The following is a 21,734-nucleotide window of genomic DNA, read 5'->3' as shown; positions in this document are numbered from 1 at the left end:
GCGCCTAGAAAAAGAGGTGCTCGACCTGGAATCCCGTCTCGGTCAAGTCGTCCAGGACCCGGCCCTGCGGACGGTGTACGAAGCGCAGAAGGCCGCGCTGAAGGACCTGCAGCTCGTCGGGTCCCGAGGTGCGTTCGTGAGATCGCGGATCCGGTTCCTGCGGGATCTGGACTGCGGCTCCCCCTTCTTCTACTCGCTGGAAAAAAGGCAGAGTGTCCGTAAGCAGCTCTTGACGCTGCTGGCCGACAATGGCTCTCTCGTCTCGGATCCGGAGGGCGTCAACAACAGGGCCCGTGAATATTACGGGGCCCTGTTCTCTCCGGATCCGTCCAGCGAGGAAGCGCGTAGAGTTTTGTGGGAGGACCTGCCGAAGGTCAGCCCGGAGGGCGCCGAAAATCTGGAAGCTCCGCTAAGCCTGGCGGAGCTGACCGGTGCCCTCGACCGGCTCTCGAGGGGAAAATCCCCGGGGCTGGACGGGCTGACCGTGGAGTTCCACAGGGCGTTCTGGGACGTTCTGGGGGGCGACTACGCGCGGGTCCTGGGGGAAAGTCTGGCGACCGGGGAGATGCCCCTCTCTTGGCGCAGGGCAGTCATCGTCCTGCTGCCTAAGAAGGGCGATCTCCGCCTCCTTAAGAACTGGCGCCCGGTCTCCCTCCTCAGCACGGACTACAAAATTTTCGCCAGGGCGATGTCTGCTCGCCTTGGTGCCGTGCTGGACCACATGATCCACCCCGACCAGTCCTACACGGTCCCGGGCCGGACAATCCACGATAACATCCATCTGGTCCGGGACCTCATCCATTGTTCCCAGGAGGCTGGTCTGTCGGTCGCCTTCCTATCCCTCGACCAAGAGAAGGCGTTCGACAGGGTGGATCACGACTATCTGCTCGGAACTCTGCGCGCTTTCGGGTTCGGGACGCATTTCGTCGCCCGGATCCGACTTTTGTACGCCACCGCGGAGTGTCTGATTAAGGTTAACGGGTCCTTGACGGCGCCCCTTCGCTTTAGGAGAGGGGTGCGCCAGGGATGCCCCATGTCCGGCCAGTTATACGCCGTTTGCGTGGAGCCTTTCCTGCGCCTCTTGCGGACGAGGTTGACGGGACTGGCTCTGCAAGGGCCGGGCGTGGAGGTCGTCCTCTCGGCTTACGCCGATGACGTGCTCCTCGCGGTAGAGGATCCCGCTGACCTGCGGAGGATGCGTGAGTGCCAGGAGATTTACTCGGCCGCGTCCTCCGCCAGGATCAACTGGGAGAAATGTTCCGGACTCCTGGTGGGTCAGTGGCGGGTGGACTCCCTGCCGGAGGAGCTCAGGCCTTTTGCCTGGAGCACGACCCATCTCCTCTATCTGGGAGTCTACCTTAGCCCCGACGAGGGAGCCTGGCCGGCGAACTGGCAGGAGCTGGAGGCCAAGGTCGCCGCTCGCCTAGGGCGCTGGACAGGACTGCTCCGAGTGCTGTCCTACAGGGGTCGAGCGCTAGTCATAAACCAGCTGGTGGCCACAATGTTGTGGTACCGGCTGGTCACTTTGACCCCTCCCACTGCGTTTGTCGCCAAGATACAGAAGAAGCTGGTGGACTTCTTCTGGAACAACAGGAAGCACTGGGTCTCTGCCGCGGTCTTGAGTCTCCCGCTTGAGGAGGGCGGTCAGTCGTTGGTGTGCGTCAGCGCCCAGCTCGCGACTTTCCGTCTTCAGACCCTGCAGAGATACCTTTACGTCGAGCCCCCTCCTAGGTGGTGTGCTCTGGCGAGGTATTTCTTCCGCCAGCAGCGCGACCTCAATTATGACACGCAGCTCCTGTTTGTGAACTTGGGGGGTGCCAGGACCGCCCTCCGTCAGCTGCCTGTCTTTTACAGGGAACTCATCAGGGTTTAGAACAAAGTCTCCACCAAGCGCAGCTCTCCGCCGGCTGGAGTGGCGGCCGTCCTGCAGGAGCCGCTGCTCGGGAATCCGTACCTCCACGACCGAGGTTTTATGTGGCGGTCGGAAGAGAGGGCTGTGGCTGGTGAGGTGACCAGGGTCAGGGACCTGCTCGATGGCGGAGGAGCGGGCTGGATGGCGCCAGACACGCTGGCGCGGCGCCTAAATTCTGCCAACGTCCGCCACGCGGCCGATGCCATCGAGTCGCTAAAAGCAGCTTTGCGCCCTGACTCCGTTAGGTGCATCGAGGAGGCTCCAGCACGTGGGGAGATCCCGTCCGAACTGACCCCCGTCCGGACGGAATTCCTCATCGGCGCCAAACCCCGGAACCTCCCTCGGGGGCCGGCGCCTCACAACTTGAGCCGCCTCGGGGAAATCCCCTCCGTGCCTTTCAGTTCCGCGCGGAGGGGTTTCCTGTACGGGCTGCTCCTGCACACTCTCAACTTTGCCATCCTCGCCTGCCGTCCGGACACGCCATGGCGTACCATCTTGCTGTCCGGAGGAGGCGGGGGTCTCCGATGGAGGACACTCTACGCAGGGGTCCTCCCACTATTCATCGGGGACTTGGCCTGGAGGGTGGTGCACGGAGCAGTGCCGTGCAACAAATTTTTAAGCCGGTTCACGGACTCCCAGGCCGCCTGCAATTTCTGCGGTCTGGAGGAGTCCGTGTTCCATGTTTTTATTGAGTGCACAAGGTTGCTGCCCCTGTTCCATTATTTGAAGGGGCTGCTCCTGAAATTCTGGCTGCACTTCAGTCCCACTCTCCTGATCTTTGGGCACCCTGTGCGGAGGGGAGCGGGTAGGTCCGAAGGCCTCCTCGTAGGACTGCTCCTGGGCACGGCCAAGGGTGCCATCAGCCGGTCCAGGCAGCGGGCGGTCGAGGGGGTCGTTCAACCTGACTGCCTGCCTCTCTTCCGCTCTTACATCCGGTCCAGGGTGTCCTTGGAGATGGAGCACGCGGTGTCCACCGGTACGCTCGCGGCCTTCCGCGAGAGGTGGGCACCGGAGGGACTGGAGTGCATCATCACGCCCGGCAACCAAATTTTAATTTGATTTTACGTTTTAAAGCTTAATTTGTTTTAATTGCCGGTGCTTTTAGTGTCCCCTTCACTTTTTTAGGGGGCACTTGGAAAAATGTGATCTTAGCGCCCAAAAAAAAAACAAAAAAAAAAAGAAAAGAAAAAAAAAACCACAAAAAAAGGAAAAAAAAAAAAGAGGCCTTGAAAATGTCTGCTGTATCACCCAGGCGGGTGGCACGGTTTAATATTTTTTTTTTTTCAGGTAAACTCAAAAGAGTTTCATGCACAAGGACCCCCAGGTCCCTCTGCACCGCAGCATGTTGTAATTTCTCCCCATTCAAATAATATTCCCTTTTACTGTTTTTTTTTCCCAAGCTGGATGACCTCACACTTTCCGACATTGTATTCCATCTGCCAAACCTTAGCCCTTTCGCTTAACCTATCTAAATCCCTTTGCAGCCTCACTGAATCCTCTACACAACCCGCTCTCCTACTAATCTTTGTGTCATCTGCAAATTTTGTTACACTACACTCTGTCCCCTCTTCCAGGTCATCTATGTATATTGTAAACAGTTGTGTATCCCAGCACCGATCCCTTTGGCACAACACTAACCACCGATTTCCAACCCGAAAAGGACCCATTTATCCCGACTCTCTGCTTTCTGTTCACCAGCCAATTCTCTATCCATGCTAATACATTTCCTCTGACTTCGCGTACCTTTATCTTCTGCAGTAACCTTTTGTGTGGCACCTTATCGAATGCCTTTTGGAAATCTAAATACACCACATCCATCGGTACACCTCTATCCACCATGTTCGTTATATCCTCAAAGAATTGCAGTAAATTAGTTAAACATGATTTCCCTTTCATGAATCCATGTTGCGTCTGCTTGATTTCACTATTCCTATCTAGATGTCCCGCTATTTCTTCCTTAATGATAGCTTCAAGCATTTTCCCACTACAGATGTTAAACTAACTGGCCTATAGTTACCTGCCTTTTGTCTGTCCCCTTTTTTAAATAGAGGCGTTACATTAGCTGCTTTCCAATCCGCTGGTACCTCCCCAGAGTCCAGAGAATTTTGGTCTTTTCAAGAGGGAGTTAGATATGGCCCTTACGGCTAAAGGGATCAAGGTATATGGTGAGAAAGCAGGAAAGGGGTACTGAGGTGAATGATCAACCATGATCTTATTGAGTGGTGGTGCCGGCTCGAAGGGCCAAATGGCCTACTCCTGCACCTATTTTCTATGTTTCTATGTTTCTATGTAAATGTCCCACTACTATTTCCTTAAATATGGACTCCAGCATTTCCCCAATGACAGATGTTAGGCTAACTGCTCTATAGTTTCCTGCTTTCTGTCTCCCTCCTTTCTTAAATAGGGGCGTTACATTTCCGATTTTCCAGTCCGCTGCGACCTCTCCAGAATCCAGGGAATTTTGGTAGATTACAACCACTATCTCTGCGACTGCTTCATTTAAGCCCCTAGGATGCAGGTCATCAGGTCCAGAGGACATATCCACCTTTAGTCACATTAGGTTGCCTAGTACTTTATCTCAAGTGATAATTTGTAAGTTCCCCCCAACCCCATTAGCTCCTTGATTATCAGTTATTGGGATGTTTTTAGTGTCTTCTACCATGAAGACCGATACAAAATATTTGTTCACAGTCTTTGCCATTTCCCTGTTATCCATTCTTAATTCCCCAGACTGATTGTCTAAGGGACTAACATTTACTTTAGCTACTTGCTTCCTTTTTATGTACCTGTAGAAGCTCTTACTGTCTGTTTTTATATTTCGTGCTACTTTATTCTCATATGCTATCTTTTCTGCCTTTATCAGTTTTTTAGTTGTCCTTTTCTGGTTTCTAAAAGTTTCCCAATCCTCTGGCCTTCCACTGTTCTTCACATTGTATGCCTTTGTTTTCAATTTGATACCATCCTTTACTTTCTTAGTTAGCCACGGATGGTTCATCCTTCTCTTAGAGTCTTTCTTTCTCACTGGAATATATGTTTGCCACTGCTTTTCTACAGTCTTTAATATATTTTCCCAGTCCACTTTAACCAACTCTGCCTTCATACCTTTGTAATTACTTTTACTTAAGTTCAGGACACTAGTTTCAGACCTAGCTTTCTCACCCTCAACTTGAATTTGAAATTCTACCATGCTATGATCACTCTTGCCAAGAGGATCCTTCACTACGAGATTGTTGATTAATCCAGTCTCATTACACATTACCAGATCTAGAATAGTCTACAACGTATTGTTCCAAGAAACCATTCCACATACACTCTATGAATTCTCCCTGAAAGCTACCTTTGCCAATTTGATTTGTCCAATCAATATGAAGGTTAAAATCGCCCATGATTATTATCGTACCTTTCTTAAAAGCATCCATTACTTCTTGATTTATACTCTGTCCTACAGTGTGGCTACTGTTTGAGGGCCTGTGCAGGAAAGTGGAGTTTAGGTCGAAGATCAGCCATGATCTTACTGAATGGCAGAGCAGGGGATGAATGGCCTACTCCTGCTCTTATTTCTTATGTTCTTGTGTGGCTCGGTGTCAAATTTTGTTTGATAACGTTCCTGTAAAGTGCCTTGGGATGTTTTACTACATTAAAGGCACAATATAAATGCAAGTTGTTGTTCAGGTATTAAGCATGGCCCTGAGACGTCTGCAGAAACCAGATGTCCTCCAGCCCTGCAGATTGTGGTGATATAAAATGAAAGTACTAACCCTCTGTTGGCCTCCAACAGGTGGGTACCAGGCTCTGTTTAGATCTGATTCAGTTAAAATCTTTGATCTGTGTGGGTCTGGGCACAAGGACTACCAACTTATGTTCTTGCAAAAGGTCTCACATACAGTATACATAGATATGCAATTTGTGACATTTGTGCCAGAGTAATGAATAGTGGAGATACAGATCCAGGGCTCTATTTCCCTCTTCGCCGATTTTCGGCATCCAGGAGAATGTACAGCCGATTTTTTTTGTGCCTGTTTGTGGCGAAAAAATTCCCAATTTTCGCCAAAGTACAATGTAATTTTGGCGCTGCGGTACCCGAAGTTAAATCTGGGAGTGGAGCTTCAAGTGTGCGCCGAAAAGTCAATGAGCATGCACTGAAAAAAAAAAACTTTTTACATGTGTTTACACATCCACAGTGAACTTCCTGGTCTGGATCAGCAGCTTGTGAGAACACATTCGGATCGGAGCTGGACCTGGACATTTACATTTTAGCTGCAACAGATGGATCCAAGGGAAGGGGAAGGAGAAGGAGAAGGAGAAGGAGAAAGGGGGAAGGAGAAAGGGGGAAGGGGGAAGGGGGAAGGGGGAGGGCCAAGACATTTCAAGCAGAAGACATTGAGCCCCTGGTAGACATCATTGAGAGGAGATGGGATGTACTTGAGAACAAAGGAAGAATGGGACAAAAGAAACTGAAACCCTCTCTACCAGCAAAACTTTGGGAACAAGATACAGAAGAGTTCAATGCAGTAGCCATGGCCCCGAGAAATGGTGTGAAGGTTAAAATGAAGTGGCAGGACCTTGGCCAAGCAGTTACTGTAAGTATTTATGCACTGCAATTACATTTGTAAATGTGACTAATGTGTGTGTGTGTGTGTGTGTGTGTCTGTATGTGTGTGTGGCCACCACAGCAGAAGGACCCTCTTTTAAAAAGTTCTATTTTCATCTTTGCAGAAGAAAGTGTCACAGATCAACCGAGAAAGGTCAAATATTGGAGAAGGTGCACCAAGTAGGCGGCAACTAACAGCTGTGGAACAGAGGAACGCTGATATGATTAAATCTCGCAAGAGAAGATCAACCACCAATGTGGACGCTGGGCCCAGGTTACTGACAGAGAGTAAGCCCTGTCTCGTACTCATGTCACCCTGCCCCCTCCCCTGCTGCTAACCAAACATCTGCTCTGTTATGTTTTGCAGATGTTGCACATCAGGAAGAGACAGAAGCTGAAGCAGAAGATCAGGAAGCCGTCAGTCCAGAAATTCTTCATCAACTTCAGGACGAGGATGAGCTGGACAATGAAGGGCAGCAGAAAGACCCCAATGATGAGATGGTTACATTACAACTGGAGCGGGTGAACCCTCTGAGGACGCCAAGCCCTTTGCTGAGCAATACAACCGACACGACATTTCATGGGGTAGAGTCTGAGGCTGTGGGTCCCAGTGGGTTGCAGCAAGACACACCTGGGAGACGGCCGAGGTGGGAAGGAGAGCTCAACCTGAAATACAGGATGCAGGGAACATAGGACAGATCATGGGAATGAGTAGGGAGAGCATTGAGCTAACCAAATCGTTCCTGGCCACCATGGGTGGGGTGAGGGTAGAATTAGTGGGACTGTCAGTAGAAGTCGCAACACTGTCTGTAGGAATGGGAGCAGTGTCGGGACAGATGAGGGAGGGAATGTCGGAGAAAGCTGCTGCAATAAGTGGACACACCCAGGCTGTCATTGCCCAACAGCAATTGCAGCATCAACTGCTGACACTCACTTTCCAATCCCCAGATTAAAGTCAGGTAGTGTGCCGGGGGTTCATCCACAAGCTGAAGAAGAGTCTGACAATGAACCTGGGTTTTCCACAATGCTGTCTGCTAGGTCTGACTCTGTCCAACCCCACCAACAACAAATATGCCTTCACACAGAAAGCAGAAAAACCCTTGGGGTCAGGGTGAGGAAGAAGTCTGCGACAATGGATACGGGTAGGGGTAGAGACAACAACAGGGGCAAGAGGGGCGCACAGCCCTAAGGTCTTTGAATAGGGGAGGAGAGAGGGCTGCAGCTAGAGTTTGTTTGTTTGTTGCTGCTACTTGTTGTTTTCTTCATTGAAAAGTTTAAAGCTTGATACAAATATTTTTATTAAAGTTAAGTAAAACTGTACAAATGTTTAATAAACCTCATTTTTTTTTAATTTAAGCAGAATCTTGCACATTATTTTTTGAAAGAAAACAATATAAACCAACACAACATTACATACATATGATGTACATTATTTTTTCACACTAACAGGTGCAAAGATTCAGCACTGTCGGGCCGTTTAGCCTTCAGGCGCCAAAGCAATCACGGATTAGCCACTGACGCAAGTCTCTAGCTATGGCTATAGGTGCACGAGGCTGCCTCCTCCACCATCATCCTGCGGGTTAAGATGGTGGCATGGGTTCGTCGTTGTCCACCTCCTGCTGCTGGTCCTCCTTGGCTTCCTGCTGCTGCTGCTGCTCCTCCTCCTTCTCCTCAACCTCATTGTCAGCCTCCTTGTCCTCCTCTTCCTCTCCCCTCCCCCTTCTCCCCTCAGGAGGATCTTCAATGTCCAGAGCCTGGCCCCTCATGATGGCCAAGTTGTGTAGCATGCAGCACACGACAGTGAACTGACTGACATGGTGGGCAGGTAGCCTCCAGAGTGGTCCAGGCATCGGAAACGTTGCTTCAGTACGCCAATTGTCTGCTCTATGATGCTCCGTGTCGTTATGTGCGACATGTTGTACCGATGCTCTAGCTCAGGGCGGGGATTGCGTAGGGGGGGTCATAAGCCAGGTGGCGAGCCCGTATTCTTTGCCCTTCCGGCAGCTCCTGAAACATCGCAGATATAACGCTCCCACGTAGGATGTAAGCATCATGGATGCTACCTGGGCATTTGGCATCCACTGCCATGATCTGATACAGATCATCACAGACGAGCTGCACATTTAGGGAGTGGAACCCTTTCCTGTCGCGATAAACATCAGAGTTGTCCAAAAGTGCTCTCAGGGCAATGTGGGTACAGTCGACCGCACCCTGAACCTTGGGGAAGCCAGAAATTCTGGGGAACCCCACAGCCCTGTCTCGCATTGCCTGCGTGGTCATAGGGAAATTGATGAACTGGTCCCTTTTGGCATACAGTATACAGTGCAGTTGTCACCTGTCGAATGCAGCAATGTGCGGTGTGCTGCACGATGCAGCACATGTCCCCAGTTGCTGTTTGAAATGAGCCAGAAGCATAGAAGGCAAGTGCTGCAGTGACCTTCACTTCCACAGGTGGGGCAGTCCTCCTGCCATTTCTTGGCTGTATGGCTGACCTGATTAGTTGGCAGATCTCAGTGATGATCTCCTTTCTAAATCGCAGCCTGCGAATGCAGTCTGCCTCACTCAGGTGTAGGTATGAGCGCCTGTGCCTGTAGATTCGATCAGGGTACGGTCTCCTCCCCATTAATGCCTGAGCGATCTGGTTTGTGTGGCAACGGCATCGTGGTACTATCCGTCGCCTCCATATGCCATGCATGTAAACCAACCTTACTACTTGAAGCATAGTAAAACGTGCATCCATAATTATTATCCTTAACTTTGTTATTCTTGTTATTGTGAGACTTACTGAAGCACAGCACATACACACCTTTGCTGGGTGATGCCCGAGCAGAATGGATCACACCCTCTGCATGTCCTTGCGCAACACTAAGCTCTGTCTCTATGGAGACTCGATGCACAGAGATTTATAGCACTTTAATTATAGCTTGTGCCAAAATGCCTATGTTTGCTGCTGTGTTGTGCCATCTCCAATGCACAGATCGGTGTGTATGCCGGCAGGATCGCTCCCTCGGCCGGTCAGAAACACAGGAGCTCTGCACTTGGAATCCACCCGCCCCTTCCCCCACCCCTCCCCCCAGGCTTCTTTCCAAGCTGAGTCTGGAGTGGGGGGGCGGGGTTGGGGGGAGGGGGGAACCAAGCACCGAGCTCCTGTTCTTGTGTTCGGCCGAGGAAGTGATGCTTCGGCTGGCCGGCACTCCTCCGACCCGTGCCTGGAGCCCATAAGCAGAGATTCAGTGGTGTGAGGGGGTGGAATCGCAATTTGCCCATTCTCAAAAACATTCTTTGGGAAAAATGAACTTTCTGAGTTATTTTCCGAGTTCCCTCTGCAAAAATCATCATGAATTTGTGTTTTAAATTGTCTTCTTCCCTCGCTCCAAAAACTCAGAAATATACTCAGCGCCGATTTCCTTAAGTTAACGTAGGGTTTTTCTGATCGGTACTTAAGGCAACTGTGCGCTGCTCTGAAAAAAATTGTTGTTGCCGAAAATCGGTTAAAGGGTCAAAAACGGCGCAGAAATCAGTTTTTATCCAGACCTGTGCCAAAAAATCTTGCGTACAAAAAACCGCCATTGACAGTCGCCGCCGACATAAAAACTTTGAGCAAAATTGCAAAATCTTGATTGCTTGAAAATAATCAGCGGATGCCAAAAAAACAGCGCCCAATGATAGCGCAAGTAGAGCCCCCAGCCCTTGCAATAGCAGCTGGATTTGGGTAGGAGCAGGAGGAGGAGGAAAAGTACCCTGACAATGCAGATACTGACACACTGAGCAGGTCCCCAAAGCATTGACTTGTCAGTTGGATAGGCTGACAGACGACAAGTCAGCTACATAGTACTAAACTCAAGATTGCAGGCAGAAAAACTTGTCTAAAATACTTTGAGCAATTTGAATTGTTTGCCTTTTTTTTAATCGGTAGCTCTGCTAACTGTTCACTTTTGATTCCTAGTTTTTGGATCTTTTTGGATGATGGATGGTTTCATTTTTGCTTCATCCTTGCTGCTGGCTTAATTCCTTACCCGTTCAGCTATCATTTGCTGATATTTTATAAAGATGAAATTTGAACTATTTGAATGCAAATGTGGCATATAAATTTGCATATAGACAGGCAGAGAAGTCCTGCTACAACTGTACAGGGTATTGGTGAGGCCACACCGAGAGTACTGCGTACAGTTTTGGTCTCCGTATTTAAGGAAGGATATACTTGCATTGGAGGCTGTTCAGAGAAGGTTCACTAGGTTGATTCCGGAGATGAGGGGATTGACTTATGAAGATAGGTTGAGTAGGTTGGGCTTATACTCACTTGAGTTCAGAAGACTGAGAGGTGGTCTTATCGAAACATATAAGATAATAAGGGGGCTCAACAAGGTGGATGCAGAGAGGATATTTCCACTCATAGAGGAAACTAAAACTAGGGGACATAGGGCCCAAGTTTCGGGCCGCATATAAAACGGCGCAGCCCGGACCTGGACGCCTGTTTTTCGCGCCACAAAGTGCGCCTAAAAAAACCTCACCTATTCTCCGGTTCCCTGCAGGCCCTCTGGAGCTGGGCGCGATGCAGCATGAGCTGTGGGGGACGGAGCCAGGTCCCTGCACTGAAAACAGTGCCGGGACCTCTGCACATGCGCGCTACAGTGGGCGCGCATGTGCAGTAGCTCCAGGCGCCCAAAACTGTGAGAGAGGCTCGAAGCACGCAGCCCCTAGCCCTGGCCGAATGGCCTCACTGGGGCTGCGTGGATAAGGCTCACCTCCCACCCGACCGGACCCGACCGACTTGACTCCCGCTTCCCGGACCGGACCCTATCCGACCCCTGTTCTCCCACCCCCTTCCGACGACCCAACCTTCACTCCCCTCCCCTCCGGCGACCCGACCTCTGCTCCCCATCCCCCTCCCCCCGACGACCCGACCTCCGTTCTCCCCCTCAGCGACCCGACATCCGCTCCCCCCCCCGTCCCCGTTGATTCTTCTCTCCCCCCCCCAACCTCCACGACTCTTCACCTCCCCCGACCTCCGCGACTCCTCCCCCGACCTCCGCGACTCCCCCCTCTGACCTCTGCGACTCCCCCCCCCAACCTCAGCGACTCCCCCCCCCGACCTCCGGGACTCCCCCCCCCGACCTCCGCGACTCCCCCCCCGACCTCTGTGACTCCCCCGACCTCCACGGACTCTCCCCCCGCGACTCTCCCCCCCTCCCCCCGACCTCCGGGACTCCCCCCCCCGACCTCCACGACTCCCCCCCCAACCTCCGTGACTTCCCCGACCTCCACGACTCTCCCCCCAGCAACTCTCCCCCCCCGCGACTGCCCCCCCGCGACTCTCCCCCCCGCGACTCTCCCCCCCCCCACCCGCGACTCTTCCCCCTCACCCCCCCGCGACCTCCACGACTCTCCCTCCACCGCCGACCTCCGCGACTCTCTCCCCTCCCCCCGGACCCGAGACCTGACGCCACCTACCTGTAAATCCAGCCCGAAGTCTTGGGCCCGGCCGTTCAGCCTCCTCTCTCCCTCCCTCCCTCCCCTCTCCCTCCCTCCTCTCTCCTTCCCTCCCTCCCTCCTCTCTCCTTCCCTCCCTTCTCCTCTCTCCTTCCCTCCCTCCTCTCTCCTTCCCTCCCTCCCTCCCTCCTCTCTACCTCCCTCCCTCCCTCCTCTCTCCTTCCCTCCCTCCTCTCTCCTTCCCTCCTCTCTTCCTCCCTCCCTCCCTCCCCCTCTCCCCTCCCCATCCCCCCTCCTCCCCCTCTCCCCTCCCTTCTCCTCCCTCCCTCTCCCCCCTTCTCCCCCTCCCTCCCTTCTCCCTCCCACCCCTTCTCCCTCCCACCCCCTTCTCCTCCCCCTTCTCCTCCTCCTCCTCCTCCCCCTCCCCTCTCCTCTCCTCCTCCTCCCCCCTTCCCCTCTCCCCCTCCTCCCACCCCCCACCTCCCCCCACCCCCCTCTACCTCCCTCCTCCTTCCTCCCCCCCTCTCCCCCCCCCACTCTACCCTCACTGTCAGAAACACCGACACTGACAGACAGATAGTGAGAGACACACAGACAGACAGAGAGATAGAGACACTGACAGAGACACACTGGGGGGGCCATCCCAGCATGCTGTTGGAGGACTCCCGGTGCTGCAGGCGGTAAGTAGAAAATGTTTTATTTACTGATTTTTAATTTTTTTTTTATTTTTTATTTATTTTTTTTGATTGATTTATTGGTTGATTTATTGATGTATTTATTATTGATGATGGTTCTTTATTTGTAAAACTGAAGTGTTTAATGTTTGTAAACTTCCCTTTAAACACCCCCCTCCCCATTCCCTACGCCTGATTTGTAACCTACGCCTGATTTTTTAAATGTAGACAAGGTTTTTCTGAGCGTACAAAAATCTACACTTACTCCATTCTAAGTTAGTTTGGAGTATGTTTTCACTGCCTAAACTTTCAAAACGGGCGTAAGTGGCCGGACATGCTCCCTTTTGAAAAAAAAAATCTGTTCCAAACTGAAACTGTTCTAACTGACTAGAACTGGAGCAAACTAAATGCCGAGAATTGCAATTTCTAAGATACTCCATTCTAAACCAGTTGCTCAAAAAAAACAGGAGCAACTCAGGCCGAAACTTGGCCCCATAGTCTCAGAATAAGGGGCCGCCCATTTAAAACTGAGATGAGGAGGAATTTCTATGGAATTGTAAATCTATGGAATTCTCTGCCCCAGAGAGCTGTAGATTGAATTGAATATATTTAAAGTGGGGATAGACAGATTTTTGAGCGATAAGGGAATAAAGGGTTGTGGGGAACGGGTAGGGAAGTGGAGCTGAGTCCATGATCAGATCAGCCATGATCTTATTAAATCGTGGAGCAGGTTCGGGGGGCCAGGTGGCCTACTCCTGCTCCTAATTCTTATATTCTTATTTGATGTCTGAAGTGTAATGAAGAAGCTGCGTGCGCGGTGCAATATGTTTATGCATGTACTAGTTGATCTCCTGTGACATTCTCATAGAGAAAATGGCAATTTCGTAATGACAGGCTGGAAGCTGTAATTTAATAAATTGAGTTTAACATTTTGTTATTCTTTACTATTCTAGGGTGTTCCCATTTTGTGAAAATGAATACAATTGTACATGAGCCAATCAGTTTGAAAAATTTAGATATGAGACAATAAATTTCAGTAAGGTGTCAGCCTTGACTCAGTGGTAGCACTCTCACCTCTAAGTCAGAAGGTGATTCTAGTCACACTCCAGAGACTTAAGCACATGGCTGACACTTCAGTGCAGTAATGAGAGACGCTGCAATGTTGGAGGTGCTATCTTTCAGGTGAGATGTTAAACCAAAGCCCTGTCTGCCCTCAGGTGGTTGTAAAAGATTCCATGGCACTATTTGAAGAAGAGCAGGGTAGGTCTCCCTGGTGTCCTGGCCAACATTTATCCCTCAACCAACATCACTAAAACAGATTATATGTTCATTTATTAAATTGCTGTTTGTGGGACCTTGCTATTTGAAAATTGGCTGCTGCATTTCCTAGATTACAACAGTGACTATACTTCAAAAGTATTTCATTGATTGTAAAGCACTTAAGCCATCCTGAGGTCATGAAAAGCACTGTATAAATGTCTTTCTTTCTTATATGAATCAATCATCAGCAACTGTGACACAGGAAATTTGCCTATGATTTTAATGTGATGTGGTGTTACAGAGAAGATTGGTGCTTTAAACATATTACGCATGATTTTCCAATTGGCACAGGGGACTGTAATTTGGGGTGTACGTCAGATACATTAGCGTTCCACCTACTTTAAAATACATGCAAAATTTTCAGTGGAAGCAGGTGAGCGCCTGGGAACTGCAGGAAGGGGACCGAGCTGGGAACTGCGGAATTTTGGCTTAGCTGGTTCAAAGGCTGAGCCAGGAAGCGCACAGATTTACAAGCTAAACCTGCAGGCAGAAGACTTGCAGTCGAGGTGCCTGGGATGTTCTTCCAACACCACATTGGCCAACCTCAAAATGATTGAATGGTTCATGACTGCTCGATCCCGCACTGGTACAATGGTTATATTCAGTTGGATTTTTGTTAAAAATAATTTCAGCTAAAAGCACACGTTATATTGGAATTTTCTACTTCCTCTTAAAATAAATTGACTGTCGTCTACATTCATGCTGTGAAAGGCAGCTTGCTCGCCTGATCTAATGTTGAAAACTAGCTGCATTCCACTTCTCTAGCACAAACAGAAGGGATTAATTAAAGTGTGTCAGAATGTGTGTGCATATGCATATACCTGTAAGCATTTTATATTTTATTTGTGATTTCTTACATATTTATTTGTTAGGTATGTAGCGCACACACAAGGTAACATGGTAAATTACTTATGGGACTTACTAAATTGGATATTGCATGTTATATCTGTGTTCAAATAAAACCAGACAGAATGTGCAAATGTTTTAACATTGGTTACAAACTAAGTGGTACCACATGTAATGATAAGAGCATAAGAACATAAGAAATAGGAGCAGGAGTAGGCCACCTGGCCCTTTGAGCCTGCTCCACCATTTAATAAGATCATGACTGATCTGATCATGGACTCAGCTCCACTTCCCTGCCCGCTCCCCATAACCCGTTAGTCCCTTATCGCTCAAAAATCTGTCCATCTCTGCCTTCAATATATTCAATGACCCAAGCTCCACAGCTCTCTGGAGCAGAGAATTCCACACATTTACAACCCTCTGAGACTATGGGGCCGATTTTCATCGATGTCCCGCCCACAGCCGTCGAGGTTCCGCCCTGTGGGAACCTGGTGTGGAACAGTTCCGCCCACTTCACAGCGTCCCACCCGCCCAGCCCGGATGTCAGTGAATCTCCATTTTGGTCAACTTTTCGTGGCCTCCCGCAGACCTGCCGCCCGCCAGAAGGACCGCTCTGGAAAAGCAGATTTGAGCTGGGCTGCAGTCAGCCAGCAATCGCACATTGGGTGGGAGGGAGGGAGGCAGTGGTGGAGTGGAATTGGGTAGCTGTGGCACATCGGGTGGGAGGGAGTGCTGCTGGTGGCCATCATATCATGGTAGCCAGTCAGATTCTGCGCCATATCAGTGGGACTGCTGGAGAGAAGTTAGGTCAAATGTCGCATTACTTTGTTGTTGATGGTGATGTTTAAATTGGATGTGATAAATCCGACTGAAATGTCTCTAAGCTAATGGAAGCTTTTTTGTTGCACCTTGTTGAAAGTCTTTCATTGAAAAGGCCAATGGCGCAGGGAAAATTATTATGTGACTGAAAAGTGTTCAGCATCTCACATTTTGTACATCCAAGCTGATTCATTAGTTGTCTTGCACAATGCACTGCAATGTAACTGTTGACCAGGAGTGGCACTCCTCCATATTTGTGGCACTCCTCCATGTTTGGCCTTGCAAAAAGAGGGTTGAAATGCAAGCCTTAAGATCTGCCCTGCAACTTGGTAAACTAGAGTAATTGAATGGCAGCCTTCCTGCATCCATTGTCGCCTTGCGATGGCCTGATGACAGGGCCCATTATACAGTGCAGTCAGATGTTGATGGGAAGATATTCCTGATAAAGCAGATGACCTGAGGGACAGATGTGTGGTTGGTGCAATGCACCACACATGACTTTAAAATGACACACGCACAACGAGACGGTCAACAATGTGAGTCTATTTACGTGCACAATGACAAACATTACATAATATTATGACATATACAGACACTTAGATGAGGAAGCAACACCCACCCCTCTAGCCGGCACCAACACCTCTCTTCCCCCGCCCCCTCCCCCCTTGCAGCAATGCCCAATTTCCTCTTCCTCCCCACGCCTACACGGCAGAGTGGCCCTCCCCTGCCCCTCACTGCCTCTGGTTCAGGAGGTTGTGCAGGAGGGCAGTAGGATGTGTGCAGACATGTGCATCTCAGTGAGAACATAAGGCGCGGGACCGAAGGCGCCGGGATCCCCAGCTCCTCCGCATCTGTGTGCCTTGAGGGTGTGGGGTCGGGGGCTTGCAGCACGCGTGCAGAAGCCATCTCCTGCCTTATGGCCTCGACGCTTTCTGATGTATGCTCCAACACTGTGAGGAGGCGCTCCGTCCTTTGATCATGTGAATGTGGCAGTGCTGGCAGCTATCCCAGCCATGGTCTGCAGCATCTCGCGACCTACCTCCATGCCGGTGGTTGAGAGTGAGGCCATCTGGCTGAATAGAGCGAGCTGTCCACAGGTGGTTGCCCGATGCTGCTGGGTAGTGGGGCCTTGCTTCCCTTTGTGCTACGGATTCTGCACTTGCTTGAACTTGCTTGAGTGGAGTCTGTTGGAAACCCCAGGAAATCTGAGCCTGACACCGAGGTTCTGCGGGCACTTGGTTGACTTGGCAGGAGACTGATGTCAGCTGCTTCTGGCTCCTCCAGGGTCCAAATATGGGTCCTTCTCCCTCCCCTCGCTCCTCTTCTCCCTGGCCCTGGGTGGCGGAGGTGGGAGCGGTGGACATGGCTGATGTGGGCTGGGGGTGCAGGAAGGATCCGGTGTCCTCGGGTGTGGAGAAAGTCGGGGTGGGAGATGCTGGGGTGTGACGGCATCTATGAAGGCTGAGGTCGATGGTCTCTCCAGATCCGTGGTGTCTGAGTCAGCATCTGCAAGTAGAGGACAAAATTTCAGTCTGTAGGGGGGCGGGGAGGGGTGGGGGGGGTGGATGGCTCGGGGGGTGGTGGTGGTGAAAGTGAGATATGAGCCGTTCCATCTCACATTATGCCATCAAGGAGTTCTATCTCTATATGTCCACACCAATAATGGGTGACAAAGTGTGCATTCAACCACGAGTGCCTTAACACTGCATGTGCTTTCTTGCCATGAGTGTCGCTGACACCAGAGATGAGTGTAGCCTTACCCTGCGGTAGCACCGGATCTGTAGAAACCTTTGTGGTTGGAATGCAGCGATGACCCACCAATGCCAAGGCCTCCAGCCTGGTCAATTGGACCGCATCTTCTGGGCCCCCTCTCGTCGCATTCAGGCCTGCCTGTTTGGCTGCTTGTTTTCTCTGCACAAAGAAACGTTGCAGCCTTTATCCCCTTTGCTCATCCCCCCACACACACTCCCACACACACACACACACACACATCGTGCGCACAACCTTGTTGGCCTTGGACAGGAGGGGGGTGAATAAATTTGTGCTCACTTTAGCTGCTGCCAACAAATCGTTCCACCATTTGTGGCATTGGTTCCCATCCCGCTCCACGTTGCCCATTTCACTGGCCATCTGACCTATGGAAATACTTTATTTGGAAATGTTATGGCACCTTAAAGTAATTTTTGCAGCGTTCTCGTAAATTTAATAATTTTTCATAAAATAATGTCAAACCCAGATTTTCCAAAAATTGGTGGAAGCGACGGGAAAATCTAAGCCTCGATGTTGATATGGCATCTTTTCAGGATAATATGGTCAAATGCACACAGTGTGCTGTTGGAATATACTGAAAGCATTCCTACATAATTGCTGCACTAGAACAAGAAAGCAGAATCAGTGTATGAAAGAAGTTAAAACAGCAGACAACATACCGAATAAGAATAACCAAGGAAGATACTGACACACTATAAAGTATCGTAGAGACTGCAGCCAGAGGCCCTGAAATTCTGTGGAGTTCCCCTGGACTCCTGCCATAACTTCAGTGGGAGATTGATGGAACTCTCAGAGAAATTGCATAGATGGCTGCTGTTAGAACCCCACATAAATTCTAAGCATGAGTTTTATTAATGGGCTCAATTTTCCCCAATGATTTGCGCTGTTTTTTTTTGAGCAGGCTGCTTTTTTGGCCTAAGTTAAAAACCACAGTTTCCCCAATTAATTTGCACCAGTGTAACTCAGTTTGTAACGATTTTTTTAGGTACGTTTTTTTCAGCCAAAGTGGGTGTAACCTGCCACCCGCGCCAATTCTGGCCATTTAGGGAAGTTTCGGCAGCTGAGAGTTACTCCAATTCTGCTTAGACCAGCGTATGTGGCCTCTGCAGAAAACCTTCTGGAGAGTTAAAGAAATTGGCGCAGGTAAGTGCAGCAGGTGCCCGGACAGCAGCAGCAGGAAAGGTAAAAGAGAGGGGGAGAAAGAGGGGAGGGGGGAAGAGAGAGGGGGTTGGGGGGAGAGAGAGGGGTTGGGGTGGGAGGGGGAGAGAGTGTGAGGTGGGGGGAAGCCTTTCAGGTATAGTTAGGTGTGGGGACTTGGAGGGAGGAGGCCATTCGGCCTGGGATGAGGCGGGGAGCGGACTGGGAGGCCACTTGGCCTGGGATAGGGCGGGGGGATGGACTGGGAGGCCATTTGGCCTGGGATGAGGCGGGGAGCGGACTGGGAGGCCACTTGGCCTGGGATAGGGCGGGGGGATGGACTGGGAGGCCATTTGGCCTGGACTAGGGACAGGACTGGCAAGGCACTCGGGGCTGGGGGGGGAGGGGGCGGGTGGGGGGTGGGTAGCGGGACCAGCAAAGTACTCGGGGGTGGGGGGGGGGAGCGGGACCGGCAAAGCGCTCGGGGCTAGGGGCGGGCTAGGGAAGCAGACGGGCAAGGCACTCGGGGCTAGGGTCAGGCAGGGGAGCAGGACCAGCACCGGCAAGGGACTCGGGGCGGGTGGGAAAGCAGACCGGGAGGCCCTTCAACCTGGGGTAGGGGCGGGGATTGGCACAGCATCGGGGGCGGGCGGGAGGGGGGGGGACTTTAATAATTGGAGGTAAGTTGCTGCAATATATTTTAATGTTTTTAAGTTGATACAATGTGTTTTAATATGTTTTTAAGTTGATGCAATGTGTTTTAATGTGTTTTAAAGTTGATGCAATGTGTTTTAATGTGTTGTGAGCTGGTTGTATGTTTCACTTTCCAACTTCAGCTCACATTGTGTCCCTGGTTACCGTGGCAACCTGATCTTTTTGGCGCAGATCAAGGTTCCACCCCCAAAACTAAAGGACAGGTTAGGCTGCACCAAAATGAAGAAATCCAACGGGGAAACTTAGAGCATTTTTTTTAGCGTACTTGGGCCCCCCAAAAAACGGGCGTAACTCTTCAAGTATGTCAAAAAAAGCTTTGGAAAAAATTGAGCCCATTGTCCGTTTCAGGTTATCTCAGGCATGCAGGGATAGGAAAGGATTCAGGATTAAGATGCTCAGGTGATAAAAATGATAAGGTGTATTTTAATTTTTTTTAATTTAAGAAGGCATAATTCAAGTCTTTAAAATAACTAGCTGATCTTCCCAGGCATTCTTCATGACAAGATGGATGATGCACTGTTTAATAAGAAAAGGGGCTTGTACTGTGTCGCAAAAACAGAAAATGGTCGCAATACTCAGCAAGCTAGTCAGCATCTGTGGAAAGAACAGATGAGTTAATATTTCAGGTGTGGATCCTTCGTCAGAACATGAAGGGGGAGAAATTCAATTCACGGCCATTCGTTTGGCACCTGTAAAATGGGTGGCCAAATGTTGAAAATTAGAGAGGGAGTACTTTGGCTTCCCCATTGATGCTCAAGACCTGCCTGATGCCATATGCAGCTGGGCCTGCAAATTTCAAGCAGCCCTCCTGCCTGAAACTGGTGAAACAGGTGCTATCCTTTTGTAGGACCTTGTTGCAAAGTTCAGGTACAAATGGTTGAAGTTGCGCTGCACAAACTCCACCGATTTGTACTAGATCTTGAGCGGTCTAACCAACAGTTCTTAAAGGGACCTACCTGTGGGAGCTGGCCAGGGTATGTCTGGCCCCAACCATCAAGCTGCATGAGGACACCTGATTGGCACCTACATGTCGCCATTTACAATTAAAAGAGGACCAATGCCAAATTGTCTGTTGACTTACCTCTCGTTTTGGGCACTTGTCCAATTTCTCCCCCGAAAGGTCTTTTAATTGAAGCGTTAAGGCATCTGTTCTGTCCACAGATGCTGACTGACTTACTGAGTGTTTCCAACATTTTCTGTTTACGCTTCAGATTTCCAGCATCTGCAGTTTTTTGCTGTTTACATTATATCATGCATGATATAATGCTGCTAATGTCGCTGTGTGCCCCTCTAAGCCTCAAAGTTTTATTGCTGTTAAATAAACACAGGGTGAGATCAGTCAGGGTTATTTTGCAGATTGGAAGGTGTCCATTAATTTCGGGCTCCAAGTCCCTTTCTTTCTTGATTATTTTGTCATTTGTAGCAAAGTGTGAGACATAGACACACACACACACACACATACAGACACTCACATACACACACACATACAGACACACACACACACACAGAAACATACACGCACACACAGACACACACACACAAACACACAGAAATATACAGACACACACACACACACACACACACAGACATACACACAGAAACATACAGACACACACACACACAGAAACATACACACACACAGGCACACAGACACACAGAAACATACAGACACACATACACACACAGAAACATACAGACACAAACACAGACACACACAGACACACAGAAACATACAGACACACACACACACATACACACACACACACAGAAACATACAGACACACACATACACACACAGAAACATACAGACACACACACACACGCACACACACAGAAACATACAGACACACACGCACACACACACACACACAGAAACATACAGACACACACACAGACACAGACACACACAGAAACATACAGACACACACGCACACACACACAAATAGAAGTCCTATGGCATTGCTCGTTGTGAGTCAGGTGATGCGCTGTTTTATAACAACTGGGGCATTTGGCTGTGCATTACAACAGGACTAATTACTTACCATGACTGAATAAGTACATGGTATTCTGAGATGTTTTAACTAATGCTTTGGGGATCAAGATCGTTGATAATGCCATTATTCTGTTAAATCTGTAAATGAGTGGCCTTTATTTTGTATGCATTTTTTTTCTTGCATTTAATTTTTATTCCTTAGCATTTTAACGCTGAGAACTCCTTGCAAGAGGACATGCAAGATGTACCAGTGAGAGGCAAGTATTAGGGGCTAGGAATTCTACACTGTGAGCTGCACCACCTTTAAACCAATGGTAAATGAGGTGTGACAACTAATGTTTTGGATAATTTACATAAGACTTTGCTGAGTTTGCTCATTTGGATATCCATTGGAGTAGCAATTGGCGTAAAATGGGAGTAATCTGCAAAGATGCAGGGAAATGTGGTCGCTCTATCTTTGCAGCTTGCACCTGTGCTTTTACTGGAGGGTGGCTGTCAACCCCAAAGCCTTTGTTTGATGCAAATGTT

This window comes from Pristiophorus japonicus, chromosome 1 (assembly GCF_044704955.1).
Source record: "Pristiophorus japonicus isolate sPriJap1 chromosome 1, sPriJap1.hap1, whole genome shotgun sequence".
Classification (NCBI taxonomy): domain Eukaryota; kingdom Metazoa; phylum Chordata; class Chondrichthyes; family Pristiophoridae; genus Pristiophorus; species Pristiophorus japonicus.
The sequence above is the reverse complement of the archived record's forward strand: the minus strand, read 5'-3'. Positions refer to the sequence as shown.